The sequence below is a fragment of the Bos grunniens genome, chromosome 9 (genome assembly GCF_055505025.1).
Source record: "Bos grunniens cultivar Pamir isolate PY7600 chromosome 9, Bosgru_T2T1.0, whole genome shotgun sequence".
Lineage (NCBI taxonomy): Eukaryota > Metazoa > Chordata > Mammalia > Artiodactyla > Bovidae > Bos > Bos grunniens.
Window position 1 is genome coordinate 15,161,155 of NC_141173.1, and position 11,348 is coordinate 15,172,502.

At 42.2% G+C, this 11,348-nt stretch overlaps 1 long non-coding RNA gene across 1 annotated transcript; it reads right to left on the reverse strand.

Annotated features, from left to right (window-relative positions):
* Nucleotides 1-1,620: 1,620 nt before the first annotated feature.
* LOC147365612 (uncharacterized) lies at nucleotides 1,621-11,121 on the reverse strand. Its single transcript, XR_015132289.1, has 2 exons — nucleotides 10,383-11,121; nucleotides 1,621-1,861 (listed from the first exon to the last, which is right to left on the reverse strand). It is a non-coding gene; the product is annotated as an uncharacterized LOC147365612 (long non-coding RNA).
* Nucleotides 11,122-11,348: the final 227 nt, after the last annotated feature.

Genomic DNA, 11,348 nt, shown 5'->3' on the forward strand with positions numbered 1-11,348 from the left:
AGAAAAGGGGGAAATGAAAAGCTAAAGTGAACTTAATCAATGAAGGGAATTTTACAAGCAAAGGCGTTTTCAACAAGCTATTTGCTCATCTATTATTCTGTCAGACTGGCTTAAGAATTTCTATTAGTTATCAGCTTCTGTCAGCCTATGGGGCACAGTTTCACTCTCCATCCATTTGGTCTCCAGAAATGATGACTTTTAACTCTTGCAGAATTTTCTTCTCTGGTTGTTTCTGATTACAGGAAAACAATTATACATGTAAAATCTCTATCTATCTATCTATTGTCTTATTTTTGTGTAGCAAATCATATGCATGCATACATACTTACATATAGTTTTTCCTTATTTTAATTTTTTTCAGAATAGTATTTGTTCATAATATAAAAACAGAAGATATCACTCCTGAATCAAATGGTATACCATGATTATGAATCATCTCTCATGTAACTTATGTTGATTTTCCTTGAATAATTCCTTTATTATTTTCTTAGATTTCTCTCTATGTCTTGAGCTCAATTTCAGCAGTTTGAAGCATTACACCCCTTTTTCATAGGTTCCATGTCTTCTTCCTGTTTCCGTTTTCAATCTTTGGGCATAGAAGATAGCATTTGAAATCCTTGTATTTAGAAATGTCTTTATCCTGCATTTATACTTGACTCATAATTTGACAGAACATAGGATTCTGGGTTTCAAGACATTATCAGAATTTTGAGGGCACTACTTCATACATTAGCATTTTGTAACTCAAAGTACACTCAAGGAACCAGCAGCACCATCATCTGAAAGCTTGTTAGAATCAACCTCAGACCCAATGAGTCAAAATTTGCATTTTAACAAGACTTTCAGTGATTTGTAAATACATGTAAATATTTGAGAAGCACTGATCTAACCTGAAGTGTTGCTATTCATTTTTGGTTTTGTTTCATTTGTTGGACTGAAGATGCAATGAGTCATTTACAACTTGAGAATCATGTCATTTGTTTCTGGACAGTGTCCTTGTACAATTTCTTGATTTCTTCTTTGCCATTTTGTCTCATACTTAGAATGTCTCCTAAATGGATGTGGAATCTCCTGGATTGATCCTCTAAGTTTTCATCTTTTCTCTCCTTTTCCACTCTTTTCATCTTTATTATTTCTAAAAAAAAAAAAAAAAAAATGTATTTCTTTGTCATCTTCCAACTCCATTGAACTGTGTATCAACTATCATAGCTGTAGGGCTTTCCTATTGGCTCAGATAATAAAGAATCTACGTGCAATGTGGGAGACCTGGGTTTGATTCCTGGGTTGGGAAGATTCCATGGAAAAGGGAATGGCTACCAACTCCAGTATTTTTGCCTGGAGAATCTCATGGACAGAGGAGCCTGACAGGCTACAATCCATGGGGTTGCAAAAAGTCAGATAAGACTGAGCAACTTACACATCAGAGTTGTAACTTCAGTGAGCTCTTTATTTTTTCTGATTAGACATCTCCTTGTCTAGATCCTGGTCATAAGATACACCTACTTGCTTGGGATGCTGAGAAATTTATTTTTTCATTTCAAGAAGAAATATTGTTTACCAAACTCATGTTTGTCTATGAGACACTTGAAAGCCAGCACACCATTACTCAAGAGACGAATGATCATTGGAAAGCAAAGTTTACTTTATTTAGGAGGCCAGTAAACTGGGGGGAAGGTGGGCTTATGTCTAAAAATCAACTCTGAAGATTGTGCTTGACCATGAAAGTTTTAAAAACCATTTGGAGAGGGGGTCAGAGTCTTCCACTGTGTGCAGACTTCTTCTGATTGTTTGGTGGTGAGGTAACAGGGATTCTGTGCTCAGCCTGAAGTTACCATCTTCCACCTCAATGGGGGCCTTATTCCTACAGAAGAATTCAAAGTTACTATTAAGTATATTCCTTGAGGAAGAACAAGAACTCTGTCCCCAGAACTAAACTATTGTTTCTTGACTGCTCCTACTTAGTTTCTGCATTCCTTATATTCTTTGATAAGCAACTATTTGACTCTGCCCTTTGGAATTCAGGGAATTTCAAAGAGACTAAAGCCTATTTTCTAAGACATAGGGAACACAGAAAGGATTTGTACCCAAGAAGACTCACAGAGTCCTGCTCCATTTCAATGTGACTTACTAAAAATCATTATTCTGTTGCTAAGGAAAGGGAGAAAGTATAATATGGTTGGCAATTACAAGTTTCTGTCACAAGTTCCAAATAACTAACTTATTTCATATGAAATAATACTGTGTTGTCTGTTATTTGTTTGATTTACATTTAGACTCTAATGCTGGGAGGGATTGGGGGCAGGAGGAGAAGGGGACGACAGAGGATGAGATGGCTGGATGGCATCACTGATTCAATGGACGTGAGTCTGAGTGAACTCCGGGAGTTGGTGATGGACAGGGAGGCCTGGCCTGCTGCGATTCATGGGGTCGCAAAGAGTCGGACATGACTGAGTGACTGATCTGATCTGATAAACCTTCTTGTCTTGAAGTTGAGTAAGTGATAACTAGTAAACATTGGAGAAAATTACGTTGAATAGGATAATTATTTAAAAACAAAAACAATGGAACCAAATAACATCTTGATTTTTAAATTCAGAATAGTGTATGTGTGAAAACATTAGTTGATCAGTCATGTTGAACTCTTTGGGATCCCATGGACTGTAGCCCACCAAGATCCTCTGTCCTTGGAATTCTCCAGACAACCATTCCCTCCTCCAGGGGATCTTCCCAACCCAGGATCAAACTCCGGCCTCCTGCATGCAGGCAGTTTCTTTACCATCTGGGCCACCAGAGAAGCCATCTAAAATATATAAGACCTAAGTCAGATTTTACAAATTGCAGTCAGAGAACTGATTTTCATAAAGGTTATAGTAGAGTAAACCAGATACTTTTATTCCCTGAAACAAAATCTGACTCCTTTATTACTGAAAGAATTATACCCTTTGACTGTTCAGATTTGGGAAAGACAGGTGTGTAGCAGTAAGGGAGGAAAGATAAATTGCCTAGTAAGTTTATCAATAAAACCAACCACCCTAACTGTAGTATAAGCCCTGATGTTTGTTGTTGTTGTTTAGTTGCTAAGTCCTGTCCGACTCCCTGTGACCCCATAAACTGCAGCACACCAGGCTTCCTGGTCCTTCACTACCTCTTGGAGTGTGCTCAAACTCATGTCCATCCGGTCAGTGACGCCATCCAACCATCTCATCCTCTGTGGCCCCCTTCTCCTCTTGCCCTCAATCTTTCCCAGCATCAGGGTCTTTCCCAATGAGTCAACTCGTTGCATCAGGTGGCTGAAGAATTGGAGCTTCAGCATCGGCCCTTCCAATAAACCCTGATGATTAGCTTTTCTTTTTGTAACACAAGTGCCTAACTTAAGTTTTGATTGCCAAGGCATACCCCTCAAAGAGACATCCATTTCAGAAATTCATTCAGTGAGACTATCTGGAAGAAACACTTTGCCAGATAAAGAACTAAGCTGCCTTCCCCAGCTGAGGCTCCTTTGTTTTAGAGACCTTGGTTGATTTTGATAATTGACCATTTGGGCCACTTGTTTCTCTTCAAGCTTCAAAGCTTCAAATTCCTACCCTTGTATTTAACATTCACTAATAAAGAGTGCCTCAGGAAACACAACCCCAACAAAAGCAGAACCCCAGGCCTAGGCAATATCAAGCTCTCTTTCTCCTGGAGCCCTCACCGTGTGCCCCTTGACATGCCTTGCAAATGCCAGGGCTTGTAAGTAATAAACTCTGTTTTTCTTCAAAGTTTCCTAAATGTTTATTGCTAAAGGGCATCTTGCAATAATAATAAGAATCATAAGGGTCCTGCAGTGTAACCTTGGTTTGGAAAGGGGAGATGTCTGTGAGATGTGATCTGGGGTCCAGGTGAGTCCCTCCAGGCATGTCTAGACAACTGTAGTAACTGAGATCAGTACAAAACATGTGGAGATGGATGGATATGGGTGCCACAAGCCCACATCAGCCATGAAGTCAGATTGCATTTCTACCCTTCCATTCGGTCAGCTCTTAACTAGAACAACAGAAATCCTAGAATATCTTGTATTTACATACAAAAATCTGTCATGTGGTAGTGGAACAGTTCTACAATCCTAAAAATTAAACTTCTCAGAGAATAGAAACAATCAGTGGAGGATGCAAAAATCTACCCATTATTTGAAATCTGTTGTATTGTTCCTGAATGCAAAATCCTTATTGGATTAACTAGAGAATATTTTTAGCTATTAAAATATTTGTTAGAAAAGAGTTGTTGATAGCAAACATAAAATAACTTGACATGGAAAGAAACTTAAATAGAAATTGATTAGTATATGTTCTCATTATGTTTATTTATATCTGTCCTTGTTATATTTAAAACGTGTATGTTCTTTTTCAAAATTTGCAGAAACTCCAAAAGTTTAGAGATTCTATTCATAAAGCTTACCTTTATTTTATAGTATAATATACTTTGCTTATGTTTCTGTACAATAGATGTCTATTTTATATTCTAACATCTATTTTGTTGCCACTTGAATGATCCAAATATAGAGGTTCATTAACACACAGATCTTTAGTCCTGTCTAGTCTTTCTGAGACAGAAACAAAAGCAAAAAGCCTAAGAGGAGCAGCAAAATTTAGCTAGGTTCATTCATATTACTGGAAACTATTGCTTCTGGCATAGCAGTTAAAACTTACGTTTGTGACTGCCAGAAATAATAAAGTTTTGGACTTATGATGAGGACTTCAGAATTATGCCCCTATTTTTAAAGGTGGAAGATGTACAGTCAATGAGGCTTGAACTAGTGTGGCTCATTCATTTCAGAAATGTGGGAGTGAAAGAATGTGAGTGCAAGGCCCAAAGATGCTATTGTGTGACAGAAATTGGACAACAGAAAGGAACCTACTAATTGAGCAGTTTATTTTTAAGTACTTTGTGTAAAATGCATACAACTCTCAGCATTTCGGCAACAAAATCAGAAAACTTAAGAGTTACATATATATGTCCTTACACTCTTCAACTTTATTTTCCCTACAGATATTAAATCCCACAGTAAGGTATTCTTTATTAATCACTAGAAAATTCTCAGTTTCCCAAAGAAGCCAATTTACATCAAAAATAATATTCAGAAAAAAAAAAAAACAAAACACAGTACCTGCTTTCTCTTCTTTTTTCACCCCTATTATTTTCCTACCATTCATTGTTGAACATTTTTATCTGCAGCATAATCTCTACTTTAACATTCTATATTCCAATAATTCTACCTCTTCCTCTGAGGATAAAAAAGATCAACTAGACAGCTGTAATAGTCATGATTGAATTATTTCTTTTTCTCACATGTTTCCCAACTTTTCCTTTCAATTTCTTTTGCATGGAGGAAAAAATATGAATGATTTTCCACTTTACTGAAAATCATCAGGAACTATTTTCTTCTTCTGTCTCAGGTGTGGCCTGGGACTTCTTAGATGGTCACAATTATGGTCCCATAATTCTGGAATCAAAGCATTTGAGGACACAGTAATATGCTTGTTCCCACACAGAGCTTTTGTAGAAAAAAGATTCTTCTTTATCTTTATTTTTATAAGTATCCAAATGATGCTATAATGAAGTTCCTCTTAAGCCAAATATAGGTTAATTATTTATAGACTCACATACATTAATTTATAGAGGTAAACAGATAATATTTTGAACGAGTAGACAGAAATGCACTGATAACTGGCATACTATTTCTTCAATGAAAGATTAATATAAGATTTCAAAGAAATCCAATATATTCCTATCAAATCAAATGTTTACATCATTATTAATAAAATTCTACTGCTGCTTGTTTCATTTTAAATCTATTTATTTTATCATTTTAAATTGAACTTAAAATGAAATTGTTATTTAGGGGTTCCCTGTTGGCTCAATGGTAAAGAATATGCCTGCTAGTGCAGAAGACAGGGGTTTGATCCCTCAGTCAAGAAGATCCCCTGGAGGAGTGCATGACAATCCACTCCAGTAATCTTGCCTGGGGAATTCCATGGACAGAGGAGCCTGGCAGGCTACAGTCCATGGGAGTTGCAAAATATTTATTTTATTATTTTAAATTGAACTTTAAATGAATAGGTGAAGTTAATATATGTAAAAAAATATATATATATAACATAAACATATGTAAGTATGTTTATAAATATACTAATGTGCTTTTCTCTGGGGCATTTTTTTGTTTGTGAGATTCTATCTTGTCAATTACATATGTCCTCAGCAAACAGAGAAAGCTCTGGAAGGAGAGAAGGGTGAAGCGGAAACTCAGAGAGGAGACAGCAGAGCTTGTGCTCCCCCCACCTCCCCCACCTTTCCTGCCAGTGGTAGAGAACTGTAGGGGACTGAAGCAGACCTATTTCTGGGAGATTTGAGAAACCTTTGAAAACCTACTTGGGCTCAGGGACTCCTGATGGCTTTGCCAAATCTTCCTGGCACTGCATATAAATCTAGTCTCCACTCAACCTCCCTTGCCCTCTCCTTCACTTGGGGTCAGTTTGCATACTGGTGTCCTATCTGTCCAGCCTTTTCCAGCTCCCTTCCTGTTTTCTTTAAGTAAGTGTTTCCTCTCATAATATCATTGCACATTTAATCATGTCTTGATGTCTACTTCTCAGCTGTTGTTGTTCAGTCACAAAGTCGTGTCCAACTCTGCAACCCCAGTGACTGCAGTACAACAGGTTTCCCTGTCCTTCACAATCTCCCAGAGTTTACTCAAACTCATGTCCACTGAGTCAGTAATGCCATCCAACCATCTTATCCTCTGTTGCCCCTTTCTCTTCTTGCCCTCAATCTTGCCCAGAATCAGGGTCTTTTCCAATGAGTCCACTCTTCACATCAGGTGGCCAAAGTATTGGAGCTTCAGCATTAGTCATCCCAATGAATATCCAAGGTTGATTTCCTTCACAATTGACTGGTTTGATCTCCTTGCTGTTCAAGAGACTGTCAAGAGTCTTCTCCAACACCACAGCTTGAAAGCATCAATTCTTTGGCCCTCAGCCTCTGTGATAGTCCAACTCTCACATCTATGCATGAATGCTGGACAAACCATGTGGCTTTGACTATATAGGCCTTTGTTGGTTAATTGATGTCTCTGCTTTTTAATATGCTGTCTAGGTTTGTCATAGCTTTTCTTCAAGGAGCAAGCATCTTTTAATTTTATGGCTGCAGTCACTGTCAACAGTGAGCCAGAATGCGTGGGCCTGTGTCACAGTTCCATCAGTTCTGAGCTGTGTGTCCTGGAGCAAATCACTTAACCTTTCTGTGTTTCAGTTTCTCCATCCATAAAATTAAGACAATGGAATCATCAACCTCAGTGGGATGTTTGGAAGATTATATTGGGGACTTTACATAATGTACTTTAGATAAGGAAATGGCTCCAGTATTGCCAGATGTAAACCCACTCCAGTATTCTTGCCTGGAGAATCCCATGGACAGAGGAGCCTGGTGTGCTACTGTTCATGAGGTCACAAAGAATTGGACACGACCGACTAACCACATACATAAACTATTTAGAAGAGGAAGTGATCTAAAGTGAGGCCTGATCCCCCTTCCATGACTCCAGAGCACTCCTGTGTTCGCCCTCACAACTCGAATGAAGACTTGACTTTGCTGAGACAACACGAGAGGCTCCCTGAGTTCCCCATGGTACCTCGAGAGGAATCCCAAGCCTCTCGCCACAACTCGAGACAAACCACAAGATGTCCACGTCAACGTGAGACGAGGCCCTTTTCTTCTGCAGTGCCTCTAGAGCATTCCCGAGTTCCCTCTCAAAACTTGAGAGGAGGCTTGACTCCCTTCATGCAACTCAAGGGGGCCCAGAGATCCCCATCACAACTAGAGATGAAAGACGAGTTTCCCACCACAAGTCGAGAAGAGCCCCATGTTTCCCACTTCACATGGAGATGAGGGCCCATTCCCTGCTTCAACTCAAGAGGAATCCCAACTTCCCCTTGCACCGCAAGAGGAGGCCTGTGTCACCGATTAAATCTCGAGTGGAAACCCGCGGATCCTGCTGCAAGGAAAAAGGACTCCGAGTTCCCCCTCCACTCCAGATAAGTCCTGATTCCACTGCACTGGCTCCAATGGAACACCGAGTATCCCCTCACAAAAGGATGGGAGACCTGTCTCCCATGCTGATCCTCTTGAAAAAGCCCAAATTCAAAGCCTGAACTCAACCGGAGGCCTGACACCCCTTTGACAACTTGAGAGGAATGCAGAGTTCCATGCCTCAACCAGACGAGGCCTGACTCCCTAGCTGAACCCTGATGGGAAGCCCGAGATCCCTGTCCTCGCCGGAGAGGAACACTGAATTTCCAGAATGAACTCTAGACACAGCCCTATTCACCTGCAGCGACTCGAAAGGAATCCCGACATGCCCCTCACAACTCGAAAAGAGACCTGACTTCTCTGAGGCAACACGAGCAGATCCTGGAGGTCCCTGTCGCAAATCGAGAGGAATCCCAAGCTTCCTGCCGCAACTCGAGAAAAACCACAAGATTCTCCCCTCAATGCGAGATGAGGCCCTTTTCCAAAGCAGTGTCTCAAGAGAAATGCCACGTTCCCTCTGGAAACACGAAAGGGTACTTGACACCCTTGATGCAACTCAGGAAGGTCCCCGAGATACCCGTCCCCACTCTAGAGGAACACCGAGTTTCCCAGAACACCTCAATCTGAGCCCCTTTGCCACTCGATTCCCCTGCTTTCTCTGGAAAGGAATCCCGACGTTCCCATCGTCCCTCAAGAGGAGGCTGGCCTCACAGTGAAACTCGAGTGGAACCCTCGTGGGTTGTGCCACAATCCCAAAGACACTTATTTCCCCATCCACTCAAGATAAGGCCTGATGCCCCTGCACCAATTCGAATGGAACCCCGAGTATCAAGTCAGAACACGAAGGGCCACTGACACTCCGGTTGCATCCTCCAGAAAAAGACTCAGGTTCCAAATCCAACTGGGCAAGAGGCCTGACACCTCATTCACAACTCAAGAGGCAAGCTGAGTTCAGTGCCTCAACACAAGATGAGGCCCACCTCCCCTGTTCAAACTCCACAGAAACCTTGAGATCAATGTCAGAAATATAGAGGAACCCTGAGGTTCCCGCCAAACTCGAGATGAGGCCCTATTTATCCCTGCAGCAACGCGAGAGGAATCCTGAGGTGCCCCTCGCAACTCGAAAGCAGATCTGACTTCCCTGAGGAAACACGAGCGGGTCCCCCAGGTCACCACGCAACTCGAGATGAACCCTAAGATTCCCACCACAACTCCACGAAAACCATGAAATTCTCCCCTCCATGCGAGATGAGGCCCTTTTACGCTGCAGCGTTTCCCAAGAAACCCCATGTTCCCTCTTGGAACTCGAAAGGGAACTTGACACCCTTTATGAAACCCCAGAAAATTCCCGAGATACCCGTCCCCACTTGAGAGGAATGCTGAGTATCCCACCACAACTTAAGAAGAGCCCCGTTTTCCCCTCCTCATCTCGAGACGAGTGGCGATTCCTCTACTTCATCGGTAAAGGAATCCCGATGTTGCCGTCGCCCCTCAGGAGGAGGCCGGTCTCACCTTGAAACTCCAGCGCATCCCCGGGAGTTGTGCCTCAATTCGAAAAGACCCTGATTTCCCCATCCATTCCAGATACGCCTGATTCCCCTGCACTGACTCGACTGGAACCGCATGTATAGACTCAAAACACGAAGGGAGGTATGACAGCCCTGTGGCACCTCAAGAAAAAGCCCCAGATCCCTATGCCAACTCAAACTTGACAGGAAGCCTGATAACCCTTTTACAACTCGAGAGGGAAGCGGAGTTCCATGTCTCCACACGAGACGAGGCCTGACTCCCCTGTTGAAACTCCATAGGAACCCAGAGATCCATGTCAGAACTGGAGAGGAACCCTCAGGTTGCAGCCTCAACTTGAGATGAGGCCCTTTGCCCTTGCACCGACTGCAGAGGAATCCCGAGAGGCCCCTCGCAACTCGAATGGAGACTTGACTTTCCTGAGGCAACACGAGCGGGTCCCTGAGGTCCCTATTGCAACTCGAGAGGAACCCCAATTTTCCTGCCACAACTTGAGAAGACCCAGGAGATTCTCTCCTCAACGCGAGATGAGGCCCCTTTCTGCTGCAGAGTCTCGAGAGAAATCCCACCTTCCCTCTTGAGCCTCGAAAGGGTTCTTGACACCCTTTAGGCAACTCAAGAAGTTCCCCGACATACCCGTCTCCACTCGAGAGGAACACCGAGTTTCCCACCACAACTCAAGAAGAGCCCTGTTTTCCCCTCCACATCTCGAGATGACGGTCCATTCCCCTGCTTCGTCTGCAAAGGAATGCCGACCTTCCCGTCGCACCTCAGGAGGAGGCTGGTCTCACCTTGAAACTCGAAAGGAACTTCAGGAGTCGGGCCACCAGTCGAAAAGACCCATATGTCCCCATCTGCCGGGGTCCAGCCCCGGTGGATCCAGGGAATTCGAAGAGGGGACGGCGTCGGCGAGAATCAGGAAACAACTGCTTAATTAAACTTTAATTAAGGATATAAAGAGTAATAGAATAAGGATAGCTCAGTGAGGAAATTCAGTGGAGAAAAGAGGCTGAATAATTCAGCCAGAAGGTAAGAGAAAGAACGACATGGTGAGACCAAGTTTCGGTGAACAAGGCCCGCACTTTATTTTCCAAAGTAGTTTTTATACCTTAAGTTATGCATAGAGGATAATAGGGGAAGGGGTAGAGTCATGCAGCAAGCCAGGCTTTCTTCCTGCAAACTTATCATATGCAAAAGCTTAGGTGATTTGCATCATCTTCTGGCCCGGAGGCCTGTTAACATTTTAAGACCCTTTCTTCAGAAAACTTATTTTTCTCTAAAGGTGATAAGTCAAGCGCCACCCTCCAAAAGCATTAGATAAAGTTGCATTCCTAAAGGGCAAAGGTGTGGTGGGCTATAACAAGAAAAAGAATTAACTCAAGGGTCCCAGGTTACAAACATTAAAGCTACTACTTACACCAATTATATTAATCAATACACTGCCAGGGACACAGCAGGTAAGGGATATGGAGACTTAGCAGCAAACATTGGCCCAACAAGTGAAAATCCCTTCACCAATACAATTTCTAATCAATCTTTTAACTGCTCAAAAGAATCTGTATTTAGACAGTTTAGAACATCTCATGCCTCTCACAGTTGGGAGGCTCTGAACAATCACATGTGGCCCGAAAAACCTATTCAGGCAGGCTAGAGGATTTCCAAAGGAGTTTGTAGGTTAAACACTGTCACACCCAGGAATTATTAACTGGAGCTGTAAGCTAACTTTTTTTCAGAGAGAGGTAGTGGGGGACAGCCCC